Source organism: Seriola aureovittata, chromosome 17 (genome assembly GCF_021018895.1).
Source record: "Seriola aureovittata isolate HTS-2021-v1 ecotype China chromosome 17, ASM2101889v1, whole genome shotgun sequence".
In the NCBI taxonomy this organism is placed as follows: Eukaryota; Metazoa; Chordata; class Actinopteri; order Carangiformes; family Carangidae; genus Seriola; species Seriola aureovittata.
In genome coordinates, this window is record NC_079380.1 from 19,483,507 (window position 1) to 19,493,268 (window position 9,762).

Below are 9,762 nucleotides of genomic sequence, written 5' to 3' on the forward strand. Positions count from 1 at the left end.
CACACACAAACACACACACACACACACACACACACGTACGTTTATCTTTGTGAGGCCTCCTATTGACATAATGCATTAACCATCACAACTAAATGCTTAACACCAAAACCAAGTCGTGAGAACCGGTCGAAATGTCCTCACTAAGGTCTATAACTCCGACAGGTCCTCACAATGATAGAAGTATACAAACACACACACACACACACACCATCTGTTGTCAGTTACTGCTCCATCTGACCTCCTCTAACTTTTTGTCTTAAACACACAAACACAGAAAAGCTTTGTCCAAATCTGAGAGCAGCATAAAAGACACAGAACAATAAGTTCAGTTAATCCTACATGTCGTGCTCAGCCTGATGCTGACATCAGGATACCGAACACCGTTTAGCACAGCTACCTGTTGATTCTACAAACCAAACCCCCAGCATTAACAAATAACACAGCGATCCTTTTACATTCTGCTAAAACTAAATATTAGCGTACAGTTCACACACTGTTCGGTTTAGGCACAGCAGCCATGTTGGAAGTTTGTTGAACTAAACTGGTCGATAATTTCCGAAAGAAAAAATTTGTTTGGGAAAAATCGTGGTCCTCCACTGTATTACTCCTCTATTTTTAATATTTATGTGTAAATGTGTGTGGTACTGACAAGTTAAAATGATTAAACCCCATATAGTAAATTCCCATTATTCAGAAGTGTTGCAAACCAGATCACATGTAGACAGCACAGATGGACGACCCAATTACTGCCCAACATTGTTTTTAGTATTAGCAACAGACATGTTATATAATTAGGCTACAATTGTCATTAAATACATAATTGTATAAACATTTATTTGAATATATTTATTATTACAACTTAAAACAGTAATTCAGTAACTTAAAATTACAACTCACTGCAAAAATTACGTGGGAAAATTCGTTTTGACAATTCCAATCACTTTTTCAAAGAAGGGTAGGCTATTGGTTTAGTAGATGTAAAAAAAATTTTAAATTAATGCTCATTCTTTTTTAACCACAAAATACCCAGAAAGGACTTTTATGGAACTAAATTTTTATTTTGTATTGAAAGAACATGTTGGCCACTTTAGTGTAGAGCTGATAAATGAGCCAGACTCATATACTGGCTGATAAATCATTGCATATACAATATATTGGTATCTGTATATATGTCAGTTGATACATTACAACAAATTGATGTACTGAAATTCAATACAGACATAGAAATGTTTTGAAGCAGTGTCACCATTCTATAGTTTGTCCTCCAGATAGAGACAAGTTTATTTTTACACTGTAAATCCTGCTCAGTACATTTCTTGGTTACAACAGTTCAATCTTATCATTACGCTATAGATTATGTAGAGAAAATTAATATCAATCGATATATCTTTATTGGATATGTTAAACCCTGAAAAATCACCCAAAAAATTCTCCTGAAACTCTCTAGAATTGCACATAAAAATCTTCCAAAATTGAGGAATAAAAAACATAGAAGTGCAAATTTTGTGCTCAATTTTCTTCAGCCACCATCAGGTTGACAGTTTTAGGTTTTAACTGGTCAACTCTTGGATGGATTGCCATGAAATTTAGTTATATTATGTTCATGGTGCCGTGAGGATGGATCCTAGTTACTTTGCTTTTTTTCACCTGATTTTCCTCAGACATCTCCAGCAGGTCCAAATTTTTACTGATCCAGTGAAATATCTCAACATCTACTTGATGGATTGGTTTCAAATGTTTACATTTAGACATTCTTGTTCCCAGATGACGTATCCTGTTTCCTCTGGTGCCATCATTAATTTGCAAAACTAATAACAATCCCAGCTAATAAGCAAATGTTAGCATTGCTAACACACTGACCTACAGTGGTGACAATGTTGAACATTATATGTGCTGAACATCTGCATGTTCACATTGTTATGATCAGCACGTTTGACATTGTCCAGAGTTGCTCATTCACACACGCAGCACACAACAGGTGATTGTTCCCGTCAGACGTGTCCTCACCCACTGGAAATACTGTGTTTGGTTTGGGTGATGGTTGGTTCCAGGGCAGAGCGTGCAGGAGGAAGGAGAGAAACATCATCAACACGCCCACTCGCTCGCTGTGCATGACCTGCTCTATTCACACATCAGCTAAGTCAGACTTTACACAAACTTTATACCAGGGAGCCTGCAGGGTGAGTCCATTTGATGTTCGGTCCGACTGATTCTGACATTTGCGCTCTCACATACAGCTCCTCCAGGTAATGTCTAGGTAAACACAGAGTTGCACTGTATGTGTGAAAGCACTATTAGTCTTGTTGCTCTACGGCGAGAAGAAAAATAATCTGCAGTATGTTACTAAGATCTGTAGATGCATAATTCAGGAATGCAAATTACTGGTTAGTGCAGCTGTGCTCAAAGTTCCCAGTTAAAAATTTTGCTGATGCAAATTCAATTCAAACGATCCTACCTGTTCTACCTGTTCCCAGGTAAACTCTATTATTTGTCTATGTGTGTTTGTGCAGCAGAGCCAACTTCACTAGTTTCTCATGACGATTCTCAAATGATCCAAGGCATGTTTGGCCCTTCTCCCTGCTCCTCCTTCAGGTCAACCTGGGATTTACACTCACTGATTGGCCCCTTTTTCTTCAACACCTCAAAGGGATTTCCCTTTTTAACAACCACACAAAGAGTCACAGCTTCCTATAAACAGAGGAAATCACGAGTATCACTCACACACTTTATTCAAAAGCACATACACACACACTGAACCCGGAGTACAGGACTGGTTTCCTTGACTGGGCTTGATTGTGTGTCTGCTTGTGTATTTGTTATTAGCAACAGTGGAGTGCAGATGGCCTTGCCTTCAATTGAACCTACACAAATTCTTACACACACACACACACACACACACACACACACACACCCCCTTATCTCTCTTCCCCAGAGAAGCCAGTCCCGACTTCCTGCAATCGCTCAGGACTCCCTCAACTTACCCACATACAGGAAGGGAGTGAGTGTGTGAGTGTATGTGTGTTTGTGTGTGTGTGTGTGAGAGTGTGTGTGGCCTCAAAAAAGAGCTTCCTGTAGATAAACAAACAAACAAAGGGCTAACTGATATGCTCACCTTTTACCCTTTTTTCATGCTGTAAACGATTTTCAGTTACACACTCTTTGAAGTGATTTAAAGCTTAATGAGCCGACTTCACACAGTAGCTACAAGAGGAAGTGTTTGTGATTTGAGGACTTCACTACGCAGAAACAACTCTATGTCGCAACCACTATTGTTATTGTGCCATTTTGTTAGTTGCATGTTGAATGAAATACTGATGTAAGCATTCCTAAATGCTGATGTTGCCATATGCACTGTTTCTTACTATATACTATATCTAACTAATACAACTCTGTTCGTAATGCAGACTCAGCATTTTCCTCCACCTGATTCAGACTATTATCTGGATCTGCACCAAATACAAACTCATGGATCTCAACACCATAAATATGTCTGATAGTTTACATAAAGATCCAAACATTGTTTTCTGAGAAACTGATGAAAATGTGGGAAAATGCCCAATCCTGCAATGTCAAGGAAATATGAAAAGGTTCACCTCATATCTTCACGAACTACAGCCACAACATCACCACAGAATCTGATCCGACTTCAATAACAATTAAAACATTCTACAGTTACACCACGATAATCATTAAAATCATCATTATAAAACACTGTCCAGGGTTTTCTATTTCATTCATCAGCCTCCTAGTTTACAAAGTTAACATTGGACTGCAGTGTTTCATATTTCCTCTATATGCATGTACAGTGTATGTAAGTACAGAACACTGGGCTGACAGTGGATCTCTGCTGACAGATTGTGGTTCCTTGTGTATTTCCAGCTGTGTTTAAAACCTTTATCTCCATCCACAGTGGGATCATGGAAACTGCTCAGGGCTGCAAACGGCTAAAGGACAGGTTAAAAGAATCATCGGCACACAGCACTATGATAGGTACATTAGCCACTGTAATATGGGAAGCTCAAAAGATCATCAAGGACACCAGTCAGGTGGTCCACGCTCACTCATCCTTGCTATATGGAAAATGATACCAGGGCATTAAATCATGCACTGCCCATTTCCAGGAAGTCCGAATGATGGACTGTGCTCACACACAGAGACTGCACCCTAGCACCACAGAGTATGTGCTGTAGGTTATCACACTACTTTGTGATAAATATCCTAGCACTTATTTTTACTGTACTGTCTTTATTTAAGAATTTATTTTGGCATCTGAATGTAAGTGTCAGAATTAATCCTGAATTTGTGTGAAAAAAAAAAACCCATTATAGTGCATTACCATGACAAAGGTTTGTATTATTTTAATTAGCACTAGTGATGCTGTGGGAGTGATCTTATTAAACTAATGACTGACATGGTGGGGGGGCTTTTAATCAGAGTCGTCGTAAACCCAGACTACGAACTACAGGGTTAAGAAGATTAACATGAGATTACACCACAACTGTCTAGGAAAAGAAGCCAGAGAGAAGGAGAGGAGACAAAATATGGCAAAGAAACAACTTGGTCAGATGTTCAGTCCTTCTATATTTCACACCTATATGAAGCCTTGCTTGCTTCCTACTGTAGGTAGACATGTAAGTAGCTAGCTAGCTAGTTACTCAGATATGTTGATAGATAAGTTATGATGCTAGATAACCAGCTAGCTACATATCTGGCAGAACTGTTCCCTGTGTTGGTAACTTCTCACTGCTGCTGTCCTGAGTTGGACACTTCCAGTCCAGTGTGTTCTCTGGTCTTTTCATGGGAATTGTTTTTCATGATAGCCACTAAAGTGTAAGTGACATTAATTCATGCATATTTAAGACTCTATATTTCAAATTTCATATGTATTTAGGTGTCTAATTAATATATGAAAGTCGAAAGGAAGGAGGCAAAGAAGTGGGATGTCTGAACAAAAGACTTTAACAAAGAGTCGCAATGCAAATGCAGTTGTTTTTTTCAGATCTCTGAAACATGACAATACACATATATAAAGACTCAAGGGTAAAATATTTTCACATATCTCTTCTTGTTCATAAGCTATGCCCCGTCAAGTATATTCACACACCATGATTTAACCCCCAGGGCTTGGCAATCTCACAGGCGGTATAAGACAGAAACCCTAACCCCTAACCCAAAAAATAGATTAATGACATTCTTACTGCTCTCTGATTATTGTTGTTTTGTGCCGAATATAAGCATATGGAGCACTTTGGGATCAATGTTTTTTGTTTTTTTGATATGTGAAAGACATCAAATAAAAATATCAAGGCATGTCCAACTTCCTCAAAAAAGTGACTGGCTGACTCCAGAGGGTTAATGAGTAACTGAACACTCAGTTTGGTTTGTGCATGAGTGCATGTATTGAAAGCCAGTACAAGCTCATATGATGACAAAGATTGATACACACACACATATATATCTCACAATAATTTTGGAGTACAACCTGGTGTATGTGGAAATATAGAGAATCGAAGAGAAAAAAAAGCCAGAGAAGAATATAAGGAGAACAGAAAATACAGGAAGTAAGGTAGGTAAGGTGTGCACATGACAAACAGAGCTTATTTCCTTTACAAGTATCATACATCAAGATGTTGAAAGAAAAGGTGGATATAGAAATGTTTATGCTGTTTTGGTCTCAGGTAAATATATTTATGTTTATGCCTTTGGCAAATACACAATGCATGTGTCTATGCATAGTAAATGCAGCAATTTTATTCCAAATATGAAATGTGCCTTTACATGTAATTTTTTATTAAATATTTATTTTCAGATGCCTAACATCTGGCAAAATAGGAAGAGGGAGAGGAAGAGCAAGCAGCCATTGGACCGGCCATACAGGAGGTGGAAGCAGACGGACGAAGGGTGGCCTCTGGCTGTGTGTACGGTCTAAGGTGACTTCTCAGCCCGTGAGCTGAAAGTACCCTGGTGGAGTACTATTTGTATTCTGGCAGTCATGGGTTTCCACTGACAGAGCTTCAGGTCTGGCCCACACTGGTCATATACAGCCTCCACCACCCGGATACACAGAACACTGTATTTGAAGAGGTGGGTGGCACAACCATTGCGTTACTGCCCAGTGCCCAGACAGTATGAACCATGCTGGGACATCCTACACCAAGAGGGTGCCCATCAAAGTACTTCTGGTTTCTGACTGCACGTTAGAGGAGCACAGGTTGAGGAAGAAGTCTACAACCGCGACAAGCTGCAGTTTCAGCTGGACTTCGCTTCAGGAGAAAAGTCAGAGGAAAAAGGCCCGAACATTGAAACAGTTGAAACCAGGAGCGGGGCATCAGCATGGCTTTGGAGGATGTCCCCCTTTTATCATATATATGGGGGGATATCCGCTATAACAAGGGTCCTTCAATAGGAATTCGCCAACAGCGCACATGGATGGGGAGCTTAGGAAGTTAAGGAAGTAAAAGCACTTCCTGGAGTCCGCTGTGCAGGCACGACTGCTGGTGTTTGTCATGTACAGGCACCCGTCCCAACTGGATCCAGAGCTAGTCTGGATCGGGTGGCACAGAGGGAAGGTGTCACTCTCCTCAGCCCGCCACCTCACATCTTACAGATTTGTGTGGTCTTACGGGAGATCTGGATTAAAGTGGTGGCTGGGTTCAGGGGGTGTGGCCTCTACCCTCTGGACCCAACGGCCATTGACTGGTCGTGGGTCATGCCATCTGGGCTCCGTCCCCTGTTAGCCCGCCCCCAAGACCATCTGCCCTCTCTACCGCCTTCTCTCTACCTCAACCGTCCCCCCTGGCATCACGCTGGATAACAGGAAACCCCGTCCGTCTCCTGGCTGACATCAACTTCACCCACAATAAGAGCAAGGTCAGGAAGAACACCACCAAAACCTGGGTAGAGAAGGTGGAGAATCACGCTGCAAGGCTCAAGGCCCAAACTCTGGCCAGAAGAGAGAGAGCGGCACCGGGCCAAACACACTACTCCTCCTCACTTCCTCTATCCTGCCTTGTGCCTCCCATCCCAACCACAGAAGAAGAGCACTCTTTGGGCTGCTCCAGTTTTTCCTTCACAGGTTCCACAACCCGCTCGATCCCCTCGTGTGCCTCCCACGGACACTGGCTGCAGCCCCAAGTGGCACACTATCCCTGCCTGATCAGGGATAACAGTAGGCCTACCTTTCAAAAACAGATGGTAAAGCAAACCAACAGTACTTTTACCTTTGGAGTAATTTAAATATCAAAATTTATCAGCTATTGGGGCTTTAAGGTACAGACCACATGGCTCACTTCCTGGCCGGGGGACCCTCAATACATGTCACACCCCCCCTTTCTCTGCCCCTGCGACCAGTCTCTCTGTAGGTCCTCAACTATCAAATAAAGGTAAAATGCCCCCAAAATAACTGTAATAAAAAACAACTATTCTGATGCATAGATATTATCAAGAGTATTTATTTTCATGCTGTAATAATGAAATATTAATATTCTTTAACAGCCTTCAACATCGGCAGGAGGATGTGGCCTGCAAGTCTTCTGAAAACCTTTGTCTCCATCCGAAAGTAAATGCTTTCTCTAACATCTGAAAACGAGCGTCATTTTAAAATGTTAGTGACATTAACTGTAAACAGAAAAGGTCTCTTATTTATACAACCTCCCACCCTCAGAAGACCTCCTCCAATGTTCCCCTATCACCCAGCTCCACCTCCTCGTCCACTGGACCCACAACATCCACCGCTAGTGTACTATAGTCTTTGGATGCTAGCCAATGATAATTAGGAATTCTTCTTATATATAATTTGCTGCGCACTGCTGAAGAAAGAGGACAAGAGCCGAGGGGGTAGTGTGGTTGAAGCAGGACACCTGACCTTTCATTAGGTTCATAAGGGTTTTCAATATGTACCGTAAATAGATAGATCGATAGATAGATAGATAGATAGATAGATAGATAGATAGATAGATAGATAGATAGATAGATCGATAGATAGATAGATAGATAGATAGATAGATGACATAGTATTGTGAGAGGTAATTCCGTCATTTCCAAACAAAGGATTTTTGTTTCTTGCCAGCAGCAACTGTTAACCACCAGCTGGCTCCAACAGATATCCAGTCCTGTACAACCAACAGGAACTTCAAATGTGCACAAAATGTGGGAGAGATGAGAACGGGAGACAGCTGAGGGGCAGGGAAAGTAAAATCGTTTTCACACACATGCTTACACAGGAGTTCATCTATTCCAGCCTGCAACCTGTGCTACTCTCATTTTAGTCTGTATTGTTATTTTCTACTTTTCCCCACTCCTCCTGCTTCCAACTACAAGTGAAATGATCAAAAACTGTGTCAGCCGCCGTTTGAATTATATATCATCAAGACAAAATGTAGATGTGTTTTCTAAAACTGTCATTGCAACATTTCCGCAGTAATTCAGTTGGTGAATTCAGTTTCTTATCAATCATTATAAGATCCTATCCATTACCAGGGGTCACATTATAACAATTACAGAACAACAACAATAATAATCTAAAATTATTATTATTAGTCTGAAAAATAAAATTATTAATATTACTAATATATCAAATATGTTATTGATTTCTTTGATATTATGGCTGTGCTGGCAGGAGATGGGAGCCTCCACACACACGCACACACACGCACACACACGCACACCAGCCATCTTACTACAATATCTATCTCCACTTCCCTCGTTCACACACACACACACACACACACACACACACACACACACACACACACACACACACACACACACACACACACACACATAAATACCCGGGACATATAGTAAACCTACCTTGACTGTGCGTCTTCCCTCAAATCACGGGCGATGAGAATAATGTCAGACCGGCAGATAATAGGTCGGATACGGTCGGGTTAATATCAAACCCTCGGTGAGTTCTCCTTCGTAAATCTCCGGTAGAAACAAACGGAGTCGTTGAGGATGAGGCGGATTCCCTCTCTTCCCAATTCCCCATTCATTACCGGATATTAGTATCTCTTTATCAATAGACGGATGATGATATTATGACCATTATTTTCCTTCCCCCGGTGAGCACGAGCTGACGTCTGAAGAGCTCTGGTGGCACGAGTCTCCTCCGGGCGACGGTGGGTGATGAATTATTCACGAGAGGGGCGTGGCCAATACGCTCAGTGTGCCTATGCGTGTGTGTGTGTGTGTGTGTGTGTGTGTGTGTGTGTGTGTGTGTGTGTGTGTGTGTGTGTGTGTGTGTGTGTGTGTGTGTGTGTGTGCGCTACAGACAACAACAGAATCCGTGGCTACAGTTGAAGCAGCAGCTGTCATGATGAGGCGGAGGACATCTAGTGGTCAAAGGACAGTTTGCACCTAAAAACTACCTCACAGCAAGGAGAGTACATGTACTGTAATTTGTAGAGGAAATAAACACAATTGTAATTAAAAATAAATTACTCATGATAGGACAGAGGTTGAATAAAGGTGGATTAAACTAATATATAGGCTATACAATTAGTTTGTTATAACAACATGTTTTCCACATTCACACACCTGTTCCCACTTAATCAGACCTGTAGTCTCTTCAGCCATGTTGTGATGGGATGACTTTTTGATATAACATAGAACGTTTCATGTTATATCGCAATAACTCATATTTATATAACAGGAAACATTTCACATTATAAAGATAAGGTGGTCTTGGGCGGAGGTGGACTCACAGTGATATGTCCTCTGGTTGTGACCTGGCACTTGACCTTTTGCAATGAACTGGCA

General features: G+C 41.1%; 1 protein-coding gene across 1 annotated transcript in view; it reads right to left on the minus strand.

Annotated features, from left to right (window-relative positions):
• tanc2a (tetratricopeptide repeat, ankyrin repeat and coiled-coil containing 2a) overlaps nt 1-9,106 on the minus strand; it is a 42,713-nt gene extending 33,607 nt beyond the window's left edge. The window contains exon 1 of the mRNA XM_056400876.1: nt 8,812-9,106. The gene's annotated coding sequence lies outside the window, so the exon portion shown is untranslated. The remainder of the gene's footprint in view (nt 1-8,811) is intronic.
• Nucleotides 9,107-9,762: the final 656 nt, after the last annotated feature.